Genomic DNA, 15,034 nt, shown 5'->3' with positions numbered 1-15,034 from the left:
ATAGGTTTGCTAATACTATGACTGTATACTTTTATATCCTATGTAAATCTGGTGGCGCTCATGTACTCGTTATGATGGTGTAATTATTTGCGTTCTGGAGAGATGGATTTTCGGTGGACTCGCCCTAAAATGCTATTATTAAACATGAGCGAATTCCTGTCTTGCTCAAACAGGCGCGAGTCCTGTCGATATGACGACTGTCTATTGTCCACTTCGGCAGCCATTTTCGCTGTCCCACCGCAGCCCGCGTCGCTAAGCGTATTCTGAGCGTATCCGTACTTGGCACGTCCCCAACAGTTGCGGCAAAATGTCACCGTGAAAGCATTTGCCACTCATTGCCGAATGTTTGTCACCCCCCCCGATGACACACAGAAGGCGCAAGCCAGCCCTTATCCGAATAAGTGCAGGGATAGCCCCCGCCCCCCCCCCCCCCTCCAAGAAGAGTCGGAACAGAGAGAGACAGAACGAACACTGCAGAGTAAGAACACGTGTTCACTGCAGTGTAGTTCCTGCTCTATAAACGCCAAGAAATAACGCACCTGAGGAATAGGGGCAAGGCCTGGGCCATTTGATGCTTTAAGATGTGTCATAGGCTCCACGTGAATATTATACAGATCGTGAGCATTGTGTATGTGCACATGGACAAAAGCACTTCGTGCTGAGCCGATGAATGGACTGTTACTTGGAATGTGCACCGGCGACTAGGTCGCTGTGGAGATGAATTTTAGAGAAAGTCGATACGTTCGGAAGAAAAGGGGACACTGCAAATATCTTGCAAATCCAATGACAAAGATTATCCGTACTATTTATGTCGCATGGGGATAAATATGACGATGAAGGAGGGGACTGTATAGACAGCGGAATGAATACACGTAGCAGACAAACTAGTTGCAATACGTCGTGCACTACTGAGGTAGATGCGCAGTCATGCACAGTCTGGAGTCAAGAAGTCGTAGGTTCAAAAGGGTTCTAGTACAATTTCTGCCCTTCCCTCTTGAACACGATTCGCGTGACTCTCGCGGTACACAGAATGTTCCAGGTATGCCGCTATGGATTGGTGGTTCTCGAGGACATTGTCGAGTTTCGGTCACAAGCGTCATTAATACCCAAGAAAGGAGAAGATGGGACAGCCGTCGATGTAGCCTTGTATTTAAGAGCGCCGGACGCGATGTTCGGAAGTTATGAGTTCGATTCCCACCCGTTGCTTTTCCTTTACTCTGATTTAATCTTCTTTCTTTCTTAAAATTTCTATGGGGCACTTTGGATCACTACATTGCGATGAGGTGAAAGCCTCTATCGCGCGGTGGTCTGAATTCCTCCACTACGGCACCTCTTTTTTCCCTCCCACCTTCGCGATGAAGTAATGGCGTAAGCTACCAGCCAACATACAAAGCCTAGCCATATGAACGTGCCTGTGTGGTCTAAGGATAACTTGAATGCAAGAATCTCAATTGATTCATTCTGCCATATGAAAGGAGAGGCCCGAATCGACAGCTCCTGCTAAACGTAAGGAAACCCTACGTCCAGTTAGTGTTCAGCCATGTCAGCTGCCAGCTACCGCCTCCCACGCAATGAAAGCGTTGCGGACTCACGAACGAACACGATCCGCGAGCATGAGCCATTGAAGGCTATCGTCTTAAAATTGGTTACTGCACTAATCCAGCTCAGAAGCAAAACAACAAATCGAAAAAAAAAGAAATTATTCCCTACACTTTCCTTGGCCTCGCCGACTTTTGGCTTCTTTCCTTCATGTATCGTAACAAGCCCCTCATTTCCCGATCCTCGCTGGGACCAAGCAGTACGGACGTTCGTTGCGTGGCTTAAGTATCACGAGTCTTACTCACCTCCTAAGGGAACTGGAATGGTCAGTTTCCATATTACCCACCGAGCAGTATTCAGAGCCCCAAGCCAGAAGCTCCAGCCATATCATATGGTCTCTCTATACATAGAGAGAGCCGTGCCATATGGTCTCGGGACGTAGGACAACCAGCCGAACAATCAATATGTGATCATTTCAACTGCCAAGTATTATCTTCCACAGTTGTGTCCCTGATTTCTCATTTAAAACGCCGCCAGCGCCGTAGACAAAACTGTCGGCTTTTCGTCAGAACGCCGCTTTCAACTCTGTCGCATTAAAAATGTAGGACAGTTATGTTCTGCATTTAAAGGGCCACTGTCCACCCTCGGTCGAAATTATTTTCTTCCCCGGTGACTGCGAGACTTCGCCCCCAGAACGCAATGCCGCAAAATGTTTTTTTAAAAGAGTAATTAATATCGCAGTTACAGCCACCGCAATCACACGATTCGGTCGTGTTTCTCTATTCCCGTTCCCTCGCAAAGGTTTTTCACTCTCCCTACCAGGTCATCTAGCCTCCACAAGCCAAATTCCCCTTCCTCCTTCGCGTTTGGCGGGAGGTGAGACGTGGCATTCTGCGTGCGCGAAAAAAAAATACTGGCGAGGGAGCGCGCGCCGCTGCGTTCAGTCCGGCCATGGCTTGGGAAAAGCCCGCAGCGACAGCGAGTGGTGAACACCATAGTGGTGTACGCCCATTCTTCACGCGTTGATCAGCGAGACGGACCAATGGATGTCTCTTGCTACCCCGACGTCAGCCTAGCGGTTCAAAGAGAACATGGAAGCTGGTTTCCTGAAGGGGAAGATGAGAGATCTTTTATTTGTATTCTTGCTACTTTGCAGCATGCTTATCGCTGTACCATTTTGCATACACTATCTCCGGTACCTGATCGAAGCACTGGGCTCCTTTGCTGAAAAGGTCATACCCTGGACAGTGGCCCTTTAAGAGTATGGTGGGACAGCGCGAATGGCGCCTGTCCGTGGCTGTACGTGCCTGCGGATCCTGGTTTGCGTACATGCACTTTGTTGTTTACCTATTCAGTGAGGTTTCTCGATTTATGAATTTATTTCTACATCCGTTATTGCAAACAATTTGGCGACACTGCTCGTTCAAGACGGCTCTCGAAGGCTACATGCAAAATCTATCAAAGAAGCAACCATTACAGCACTACTCGAATACGGCAAAGTAAGGAGAGCCATTTATACGTCAGTTTCAAGCCACAACATGCAATACGAGCATACCCTAATTTCTTTCTGTCTACACGGGGGGTGGCTCAACGCAGCCTTTTATTTTTCTCTTTCATTCAGACTAAGAAAAAACTTTCCTGCGTATATTTCGATCTAACACAATAGTGCTCTTTTCCTCCCTTCTCTGCTAGGATTTGGTTCGGTAACCAACTGATAATTCAGCCGCTGGCTCACAGATTTCCCGTCAATATTTTGCGAATAAATAATTTCAGAAGATTTATGCATTATTAGAAAAATGAACATATTCATTCCGTTCTTCTCAGTTTATTTATGTGCCTGCCGAGGCAGCATCAAAAAATAAAATTGTTTTGTTCTACTCTGTGTAGTCATCGTCGTCTTGACCATACCCTGTGTGGTACAATATGCCTGCTCCTTCGAATAGGCCAATGCATTTGTACGGGTATGAGGCATCTCCTCTGGGCGTGCACACACATTGGCCGGGGCACAATTTTTGCACTTCCGGGTCTCTCTGGTCACACTGCAAATAGAAATATGACACAGCAGTATCTTATCAAGAAAGAGAATATCTGCCAGTCCGTCTCATCAGGTTCCATTGAAATTACAAACTACGAAATTGCCAGCGGTTTGCATCTTTCAATTTGCCGCTATCGGGACCACCCCTTTTGAGAATCTCAATGATAGGGCAATCAGCAATCTCAATGATAGGGCAATCAATGTACTCTGTAAGGTACATCAGTTCCGCTACTTTATTCGAAACTTGCACCTGACCGCTGACCTTACGTGGCGTCTATATGTGCCACCTGAATACAGATTCCTATAATCGCATGCGCTCCTCTACTGTCATTCAGCTCAAGTACGCCATAGAAATGCCTCGTGTTCAGGAAGTGGAGTTGAACAGTTTTCTAACTTTACAGTTTCCGGCGCTCTTTCAGGTAATATACCGGGTGTCCCAGCTAACTTGAACCAAGGGTTACAAAATAATATATTTGAGGTAGGTCAGTGAAACCAGTTGCATACAACTACCAGCCCGCTTGCGCACTACAGGCAATTTTTTGTTTTGCAAATTACTTAATTGGCTAATTATGTTAATTTTTCTAATTTAATAAATATTCACTTTAGACCAAAAATGTGAATTGGAAAGTTGTAGAGCACCTTCGGAAACCCCCATTCCATTAGTTGCGATAAAGAAAGTCTCACGTTATCTTTTTTTTCCGAGGTCAAAAGAAAGCCCGCGCAATACAAATAATACCACGTGACTAGCGCATTTGAGCGCAGCGATCGTGGTGCTCTCAGTCGTGGTTTGAGCGAACGAAATCAGCTGTGGCCGTGACCCGATGGTCCCGTTGCAGCGGCAGGCAGAAATGTTGGCGATGGTTGGAGCGAGCTCGAGCTCGCCCGTCGTCACCGCGATCTTGGCCAGGCCTGTGCACCGCAGCAGCCTACATCACGACAGGCGGATGACGATAAAGAACCAGCAAATGAAGGTGCAGCGCTAATTTTAGTCGAGTCACATGTCATCTCGCCCCTTTACCCAAGCCTGTATGCGCAGATTCAATGGCTGATACCTTATCGCTCATCCGTTTGCCGTAAAGTTCGCTGATGGGAGAGAAGGAGGGTTTGTTAGAATCCCGGTGGTGTCGGCTCGCCGCTCTCGGTGCTACTTGCACTATCACGTGGGCCGGCTGTCGGACGCGGGCGAAGAAGCCATCGCAGGCGTATCGGCTTGCCGCTTTAACGGGGCAAAGGAGACACGGCCGCAGCTAATTTCGTTCGCTCAAACCACGACTGAGAGCACCACAATCGCGGCGCACAAATGCACTAGTCACGTGGTATTATTTGTATTTCGCGGGCTTTCTTTTGAGCCCAGAAAAAAAGATACACTTGAGACTTTCTTTATCGCAATTATTGGAATGGGGGTTTCTGAAGGTGCTCTACAAGTTTCCAATTCACATGTTTGGTCTAAAGTCGATATTTGACCAATTAGAAAAATTAACATAATTAGCTAATTAAGTAATTGCAAAACAAAAAATCGCCTGTAGTGCGCAAGGAGGCTGGCAGTTGAATGCAATTGGTTTCGCTGACCTACCTCAAATGTATTATTTTGTATCCCTTGGTTCAAGTTAGTTGGGACACCCGGTATATATACAGCATTTATCAACTTTTTTTCAGGCAGGCCTCCTTGGCAAGGACACAGCTAGCTGGCAAGACCAGTGCTCTACATGCAGCCATATAACACTTTGCCTCGTTTTGTTATCCCTTGCTAGTAATTTCGTCATTCGCACGTTTTTGAAATAGTGGAATTGGGATAGGCGGCGTGATGCAAACACACCGAAAGTGTACGTCGATGATTCAGACACCCAACTGCACAATATTCGTTAGTTGATCAAGCGTTACTTGGATTGCTCCGTCTCTCGATCATTGACTGCCGCTAGAGAACCCGGTTCTTTATCAGCGAAGACATTTACATTGCACAGGGAACCAGCGAATACAGACTAAAGACAAGAACAAAGAAGGCACACACCACAACGCTGGACTTACAACTGGTTTACTCGATGAAGAATTGCTCAATTTAAAATAACTTCCTGCCTGCTCACACACCCTACAGATTATCACCGAAAAGGAGTGCAAGTTTGTATCAATAAATTAGCCAGTTCACGATGTGGCGCGCGAAGTGTATTGTCTTTAGAATGTGTGCGCAGGCAGGAAGTTATTTTGAAATGAGCAATTCTTCATCGGAGTAAATCAGTTGTAAGTCCAGCTTTGTGGTGTGTGTGCCTTCTTTGTCCTTCTCTTGCGTCTGTATTCGCTGGTTCTCTTTCTATGCAATATGAACCAACTAGCCCCGCAGTTAGCACTCCTGAACATTTACATTTGGCGGAGCTTTCATAAGACTAAAAAACCACTTTACAGAATTAAAAGCAGAAACTTTAACGGCGTAGGGGACCTGTTCTTCCTTATATTTGTGAGCGGATACAGAACAGCTTTTCTAATTAGCGATCCTGCGTGGCTCATATGAGAGGTCGATATATATGCACTTGAAACAAAGGTTTTCTGAGGAGTAACCGGGAAGAGACATTGAGATATAGCGTGAATAACACCGAGCCCTGGCCACGTGGCAAATACTGCACGCCGTCAACAATCTATCTTCCTTCGTCGCTTGAAGAAGTGAGAAACTTCCTGCTCTTGTTCCTGCTCTTGTTTCTGGCGGAGACCTGGCCTTACACGCACTTAGACGCGAAACATGCGTTTGGCATTTGAAATGTTTCACTGCGGTCGCTTATGTGCTCAGGGCGTATTAAATTAACAAAGGGTACCGGAATAAAGAAACATTGGCAGTATCCTAGCTCGGCGATGCCAGGATATACCTAGCGAAAGATTGGAGGCCTCCGTTTGCTTAGCAGACTTATCGCCGTCCATACTGCCCCCTCAAATTTGGTTGGGGCCTGAGGCCACAACCAGCAAGACGCTTCACCGAATCGCCCACAAGTACCTGGGAGAAGATGAGGAGCTACTAGACAAGATCGGAAAACGGTGCGTGGGAGAGGTGGACATCCCTGGCTGCACAGAAGTGTATCGGGGAATTGAAAATGAGAAACTCGACCGTCCAATCACGATGGACGAGGTGTACGCGGCGGCCAGAATGGCTGTCAAGAACACGGCGGCGGGAGCAGACAAGGTCGGCAAAGCCATTATAAGGAATCTAGGGGCGGTACAGATTGCGAGCATCACAAAATTTTTGAATGACCACTGGGAGACGGAGACTTTGCCGGAGGAGTGGCGGCACCCAGAAACCATCACCATCCCCAAGCTAAGCAAGAAGCCATGTTTGGAGAATCTGCGGCCTATCTCACTGACCTCATGCCTAGGGAAACTATATAAAAGGATCGTTATGATCAGACTTCAGAACTATTTCGAAGATGACGATCTCATGCCGCACACAATGTTTGGTTTCTGGCCAAAGCTATCGACGCAAGACGTCCTTCTCCTCAAAGAATAGGTTCTTAGGCACCTGCCAAAGTATGGAGAGCATGTGGTCATGGCTCTCGACCTCAAAGGAGCGTTCGACAATGTTAGTCATGAAGTCATACTATCGGGTCTGAGCAATCTACATTGCGGGCGAAAGATTCATGGTTACGTCAAGGCCTTTCTTGGGGATAGGACCCCGACTATAGGGATCGGCGGCTTGCGATCGGACAAGATCAGGAGGCCTAACAAGGGTACGCCTCAAGGATCTGTAATTTCGATCCTTCTCTTCAACATCGCTATGGTTGGTTTGGCAGAGACGTTGAACGCCATAGACGGCATTCGGCACGCAATATACGCCGATGATATAACGATGTGGACGACGGAGGGCTGGCTAGGTCTCAAGGAGAGGCTACAAGCAGCCGCGGACTGTGTCGACAGCTACGCAAGGGCTAGGGGACTTTCGTGTTCGCCCGAAAAATCTGAAATTCTCAGAGTATATAGGCCTCGATACGACAGTAAATTTGACCTCATCGTTATACTAGCTGGGGCTCGCATACCAGAAGTGCACGTGCTGAGAGTGTTGGGAATGTGAATTCAATCCAATCAGAGGTCGGACCACACGATCAGATTGCTATCTGGATCTTCGGCCCAGATAACGAAAATGATTAGGCGAGTGACCTATAGAAGAAAGGGGATGAAGAAGGAAGACACGCTCAAGTTAGTGCGGGCACTTGTGGTAAGCAGAGCCACGTACAGTCTTCCCTATCAACACCTGAGCCAGACGGAGAAAGAGCAAGTGGAATCAATCCTCAGGAAGGTGTACAAGACAGCGGTGGGGCTGCAATAAGAAAGGCAAACGCGAATTTTATGGCCCTGAGATTAACAAACACATACGAAGAGCACAAGGAAGCGCAGCTTGTCTCAGAAGATGAGGCTACAACGCACTACGGCGGGACGAGCTCTTCTCCGAAGACTAGGCTATCATGATCATATGCTGGAGATTGAACGGACGATAGACATATCGGACGCGATCCGGTCTACGTTTGTACTAGCGCCAATTCCTAAGAACACGCATCCTGTCGTTCATCAGGGTAGGCGTAGGGCCAGGACGGAAGCCTTACCCAAGATTTATCAGAACAAGAACACAGTCTATGCAGACGCGGCGATGTATTCTAACGAAAGAGATGCGGTGGTGACGGTTCTAGATTTCCAGCTAAAGGATAAAATGAGCGCCTCGCTACGTAACTGCATTGTGTCTGACGCCGAGGAGGCCCCTATTGCTCTAGCGGTCGCTGAGGGCAATAGGTCCGGGCGTCTGCAGGTAGTAATGACCGATTCGCAAGCCGCTTGCCGATGATTCACCAACAGCAGGATTGGCAAAAAGGCGGCCGCCATCTTGAAGGCCGACAGGATAAGCGACACAAAACAATTCGTACTTTGGGCTCCGGGGCACGGCGACATTGTCGGGAACATCCAGGCCGATCTCATAGCTCGAGGTTATGCAAACCGAGGGAGGTCAGAGGCCGAAGATTCAAGGCAGTGACTCGTACCTACGCAGACAATTTGGTGCACTACCGGGGGACCAGAAGACGGTATCCTCCGCCCTACAAGTTGTTAAACAGGGAGCAGTCAGTGTCTTGGCGGAAACTACAAACAAGTTCTTATCCATGCCGGTCTTTATACAGCAAGATACATCCGACCGTATGCAGAGACACGTGTCCCTGGTGTGGACAGAAACCGACAATTTATCACATCACATGGGCCTGCCAGGAAATAGATGCAGTGCCGATAATTTAGAACGCCACGCCGGAGCAGTGGGAAGCTACGCTGTCCAGTTCGGAGTCGAAAGACCAGCTTTGGCTGATTGAACGGGCCAGCAGGGCAGCAAAGGCCGCGGGAGTCCTGGACTGAGGACCCAACCACGGGAGCTCTAGATTATTTTTCTGTTTTGCGTTATATAAAGTTATCTCTCTCTCTCTCTTCGGCACACCACTGCCTGTGCCGCCTGCTGTGGTGCTCTCACCTCCCAATCTATTTAGGCACCATACAGTGGTGTTGCCGGATGCTCGATGCCCTGTGATTTGTAAGCTTGCGTCACGCTTGCACTGGTGATTCTCCTGCGGTTTTTCTGAGAATCGCCAGCGTCGGCTTCTTCATACATCTCACCACCTGCCGCGTCGCGCAAGTTTCGATATTGCTCCTTCCATGCAGGCATTGTATTTTGAGCGGTTCGCGCCCGTTTATGGTGTGATTTCAGAGAGCGTTAAAGAACATCATCTCGTTGAAATTTTCCGAAAACTTCCGCTACAGCATAGCTCATAGCCTCACTTACATTGAAACATTAACCTCTAAAACCTTTCGGTTGTTGTGATCCTGTTGATTAATGTTGACGGGTCCCTGAAAACGACACCGAAACCCTACAGAATTGGGGCGCGGATCTTATGGTAACCTAATAATATCTATAGCGGATGCGGGCGGCGCTGTGCCTTAGCTATCATGAACGCTCTAAGCATGACGGGAAGGGGGCCCTTTGATAAGGGCAACTCCGGCTTCGCGAAGCTATCTGGCTCCGTTAATTCTGCTTCCTCCAGCATATGTGCACCTGAAAACGTGGAGATTGGACATGACCCCACATTTTTAAACGCCTCAGTGGGTCTTTGGTTTTTTCTATACTTTCAGAGACAAAACGCTTAACGAGCATGTTTAAGCACTCATTTTCATTTCAAAAACAGTTTTTCTAAGAACATTTGTACCGAAAGGAAAAACATTTCAGCATTGTGGATATTGGCAATATTTTGGGCTGGTTTATAACTTCAGAATGCATTGTTAGTCTCTTGAGAGCTTTTTCCTCTATTATTGCAATCTTTATCAAGCATATTTGATTTTAGGTCATCAGCGATTACAAGAGAACGTTTAGTTCTCAAATAGTTAGTGTCCAAATTTCTTACTTCTGCTATCGTACAGCGTATTCGCAAACTTTTCGCGATGGATACACTGCTCTTTAAGCAGCTCGCATTGTCGGTCGAGGAAGCTTTCTTTCCAATTAGCACGAAAGAAACTCCACGTCGCTATCGACCCGACGTCATTACGCGAGGTAAGCTTGCGGCCTCTCTCTGTTAAATGTGCTTTAGAGAGCCATACGCAAGGAACGTAGACAGGGCGGTTCATCTAACAAAATGAATTATCTCAGAAAAAGAACACGCTCGAAAAGGCGTGTTGTCAAGCTTGGTGTTTCTGCATGGTATAAGCGTTAGCGCGAATACTTGGACAAAGACTAGAAGATGCTCTGCCTTCAGATTACACTTATTTAGCACATTTTTCACCAAGGTGTATTTGCCTCATAATTTTCTTGTATTGGGTACGTTCCAGGATATGGTATATGCTTCGGAAATTAGGAACTTCATTACTGGTTTCAGTCTTTTTATTTTTTTTCTTCCATCTCTTTCACGTTTCAGGATCCCCTCACTATAGCTGTGGACGAGAGCTGACAGTAAAATATATATAAAATCGTGCGACCGATATCGCGAGCCCTAACATTCTAGTGTTTTGTTTCGAATTCATTTGCCAGGCTTTTGGGTAGCACGTACTGTGTCATTTTTAGCGGTTCGCATCGAATAGCTAAAGTAAATTTCTTTGATTCGTCATTCGTAACATTCGTGTGCATACAAAATGCTGAAATATTCAAGCTAGAAAATTAGAACTGTTCAAAATTTATATTCCCACTTACGTTGGGAACACAGGGTTCATGAGGTTCTCCTCGTACATAGCGTGAGTTCCTGAAAAAAAAAAGAATTCATTGTCCCTAGTGTCTCGGAAAAACACTTTGTTTATTCACTCTCAAGGAGAGCCTAGAAAAATAGCGCTAAGGTAGTGAAATGGATATGAAAAAAGAAAATGCAGACCGGTTGAACAGAATGAATTGTCAATGCTACGTTAGTGCACACAGTTTGCCGAGCAAACTGTGTGGCCGTAGACCATATTGAACTGCAGTGAATCAAACGACGAGAGTACCCTAATTTATTTTAGTGTCAGGTCTTTAACACTGACCTTGAGAAAGCAAAACAGCTGTAAACACGAACACAAGGAAGGCACAGCCCTTTGGCACACTTGTGTTCTTGTTTATAGCCCTTTTGATTTCTGAACATGGACATATACCAACTTGCACAATTGTCTGCTGCTCTTAGTGCAATTAACTTTAACACTGCAGCTAATTGTACGGTCAGCGAACTTTGGAAAGCAAGTAAGTGTTAAGTTCTCCCGTTTGCGGCTCTTTTTGAGGATCCTTATTCGATTGCACACATAGTGGCACTCCCTTTAAAGCTAATAGTTTTATTTGTGCCTCTAATATCTTACGCATAATTATTATCAAACAGCTGTGAGCTACCGCCTATATTATGTGTCCCTGGTGCCTATCAAGGTGTCTTTTGCCGAGATGATCTTATTATACGATATCTATTCCCAAATCGGGTAAATTCTGAGCGTCTGCCAACATTGCTAAACATGAAAAAAGATGGCCGTCCGATACACGTTCGCAGTGACATTTTCACATAGTACTGTGCTCAGATTTTACGACTGTGGTGCAGAATTATTGGTGCCTCATCGAAGCGAAGTGATTATAGAGGCCACTAACGTCTGTCTAATCTAGCTAGATAACTCAAATTTCGAAATATCTGCCCTGTGGGGATAGCAGCACGAGCAGTCCTAGTTGCCCTCGATTGAAAATGCCTCTTTGGACAGGCCAACTGGTTGCGAGGACTGTACATAGGTGCTACTGGCTTTTTTTAAAAGTGCCAAACCTTGTGTGCTCTTATATTCAGAACTTCGGGCGAGTCGTTCCAAATTTTGTAGAGAAATTGCTACGCAAGCTAATTTTCCTCCTTCCTCAAGTGCTGGAATGGTGAAAGGCCGCATTTCTCAAAAGAAGACAGTATATTCCTTTCAGCATCAAGAACTAACGGCATCCTAAGAAACGACCAAGTGGCTACGTTTGATGTAAGTCCGTGTCTCAATACATTCCGTAACCACGTCTTAAGGTCTATTCACACTTGCGACTCGCGAAGGACGCGCGACCGGCAGTCGCATGTGACCAGAGAGCAACCGATGTTCACACTTGCGAATGCGACTTGCGGGTTGCTTTCCTCATCCTGTCTACCTTGACCGTTCACCACATAGAGTAAAGCTAACTTATGTTCACGTCAGCTGAGCCGCTGATTGGTTTAGCGGTTTGCGACCAGCGTTCGCGCGACTGGAAATCGAGCAGTGCCAAAACGGCCCGTGGTAGTCGCCTTTCGACCGATGCGGCCATTTTCGACTGTCGCTTTTTGACCAGAACGGTTGCGCGACTGCTGCCGGTCGCAAGTGTGGACGGGCCTTTACGCCTCCTCTGCTGTTCGCCGATTCGTGATTGAGCCACACGGCATTCTGTCCAGTAAGCAGCCTTGATAAGATTCTTTTTAGTAAAGCCAGTTTGGAGCTCCCTACAGCAAAGTTAAATCAACGTTTGCAAATAGAGAACATGCGCAAAAGCCGTATTGCGCTGGTCCCAATTTACACGGAGTAATTTGCAATCGCCTATCTTTTCGCAGTCTGTCTATGTTCAATGAATGGCATTTGAATGTTCTGTGGACGTGGTGAACTTGAAAACAACAGACATCATAGAAACATGGAGTGAGCCGTTTCACATATTTCTTTTGCAGGTTCCAAACAAGCGATAATTTAAGGCGAGGCGAACGGCGGGAGTGGGAGACGATATGACGGTCGAGGAAGTAAGGCAAAGCGAAATCCTTAAAGGAATGCCTTATCGTGCCACACTGATAAGGCCTATTGCGGCACGCATTATCGGTTTGGCATGCCACTTGAGTGCACTGAAACTTTAGCCGCCTGGTTTAGTTGTCAAGCATCCCCAGCTGACAATCAAAGGCATTTGGAGATACTATCCTAAGCACTACAATAAATTTGGTTGTCAGTGACAGAGCGCCTACAAAACAAAACCGCCTGATCACAGCACGATCATCAGACATTGAATCAGTGATTAAAAGATTAGTTGACGTTTGCCGAGAAGAAAGAGGTACACCTGAATGAAAGGGTTCGTGCTACGTTTGTATCCATAACGCACAGCAGGGCATGTCGCCTGTTTACTCGAAGAAAAAATAAAATGCACCGCGCGTACTTTGCAGCAGGAAGGCCCGGAAAATGAAACGCTGCAGAACACTTTCGTCTCTACCTTTTCCGTTTCCTTACCTTCACGTAGAGGTATCACTACGAGTTCAATTTGGCGATGCCGTTCTGTACAGCACGAGAAACAGATGCCTTTTGCGCACTACTGCGCAGAACCTTCGTGGTTCCTGGCGGAGTTAATTACAAACCTACAAATATAGGTTTCCCTTACAGAATTGCTTTGTTAGGTAACTCAAAGAATGAACTTCGAATTTCTGAGAAGGGGGGTTGGAGGAGATGTGATGAAGACGAAGCAGCTGAAATCAGAAGTCAGAATGACATCACTTTCACAACATAACTAAACAGGTTTTTCACTGAAACAATTGTGTCATATATGATATCCGATAGGTGGGAATCAAAGAGCAGTTCACTGAACGAAAAATTTTATTTTGGCATTATCACAGTCCATTGAATAAACGAAGGTAACTGATACAAGCACTAAAACGAACATAGTGAAAACAAGGGATAGCACGCAGCGATAACTCCGTGGCACGGTCCCTCCCCTCATCACCTCTGACGAGTCCTTTTCTCGCACGGTTTCACGAAAGAACCTCCATGCGACGCCAGCTCTGTTATTGAAATCAAAGTTGTGGCGCAACTGTTTTCCCTGCAGCTTATAGGTTGGTTCCATATCGTTCCGCTACCTACTTAAAATTTATGTGCTAGTCAAGTAGGGGGCTGGTATACGATAGGGATCCCAACCGACGACATATGTCGCTCCCAGGTCTAATAAAAATACAGAATATTTGCTGTTGTCGTAAAAGCGTTTTTGTCTGCTTTTTGACCGACAACCGGTTCCCACCAAATATCGTCTGCGTGACATCAAAATATTGTGTCCTTCCAACAGACAAATAGCACAGAACCACAACTCACAGAAAATTAATGCATAAACACTTCAGTACTTCAACACATTCAGTCGTTAATACAAAAATTCAGAATTGTTGGCAATATTTTTTACATGGTTGTATGCTTTAATTTCATCTCATCCAACTGCATACAGTGCAACAAAGACATCTACCACAATGCTCATTTTCAAAATCTGTGCGTAGTTATCAGTGCTAAACAGCCAAGCAAGACCATTCCAAACGATGTCGTGCAGTACTTCCGAAGTTTCATTTCCTTTGTGGAGTTAATCCCTAGCTAATGTCTTCTTAGGTTCAACAAGGCTATCTTGCTGTTCCCCAATTCATCATATTCCAAAGCACTGTTGTCACTTAAAACACTGTTTCGCTATACCGCGTCGCATGCGTGCAACTAAAGCCGGTTCAAAGCAAATAAGGCAGACTCACCCTTCACATCGCATTACGCCAATTACCAGGACTAAGCCAAGAATGTAGAGGGCGTACATAGTCGATGAAATCTAAATGTACTGACGGCGGTAGTTCTTAAAGTGTGATCTGGCAAGGATTATTCACGTTTTATATCTAAAGCGCAGGGTAATAGTTTCAACGTGGAAGGTTGAAATTTTGCTGAAAGGTTAGCGTATTTGATAGGTATTTCATTTTGTTCGACATTTGCTAATGCCAATAACTAATTAGTAATAACTTTTTTTGGTTCCTTTTCCTCTTTTTTTTTTTTTTTTGGTTAAGCACACCGCCCGAAACTGTCGGAGTATCAGTTTTTGTTTCTGTGAGGTGCATTAACTTAAGAAACAAAAAAAAAAGCAGTAGAAAATCTGCAAGGACGTAACCTAGTATTAAGAAAATGTTGAACAGGGGAAGACCGGTTCTGTCCCGAGCGAGTTGCCGCGTTAAATGAAAAAGAGAACAGGGTTACTCCGCCCAACCCGGA

At 46.0% G+C, this 15,034-nt stretch overlaps 1 long non-coding RNA gene across 1 annotated transcript; it reads right to left on the bottom strand.

Annotated features, from left to right (window-relative positions):
- Nucleotides 1-3,348: 3,348 nt before the first annotated feature.
- Nucleotides 3,349-14,683, bottom strand: LOC146195139 (uncharacterized). The gene is made up of 3 exons (XR_014705965.1): nucleotides 14,533-14,683; nucleotides 10,755-10,803; nucleotides 3,349-3,578 (listed from the first exon to the last, which is right to left on the bottom strand). It is a non-coding gene; the product is annotated as an uncharacterized LOC146195139 (long non-coding RNA).
- Between the last annotated feature and the right edge of the window lie 351 nt (nucleotides 14,684-15,034).

This window comes from Amblyomma maculatum, chromosome 3, assembly GCF_055883805.1.
Source record: "Amblyomma maculatum isolate TAMU_Amacu chromosome 3, ASM5588380v1, whole genome shotgun sequence".
In the NCBI taxonomy this organism is placed as follows: Eukaryota; Metazoa; Arthropoda; class Arachnida; order Ixodida; family Ixodidae; genus Amblyomma; species Amblyomma maculatum.
Note: the sequence above shows the minus strand (reverse complement) of the source record. Positions and strands in the feature narration are given on the sequence as shown.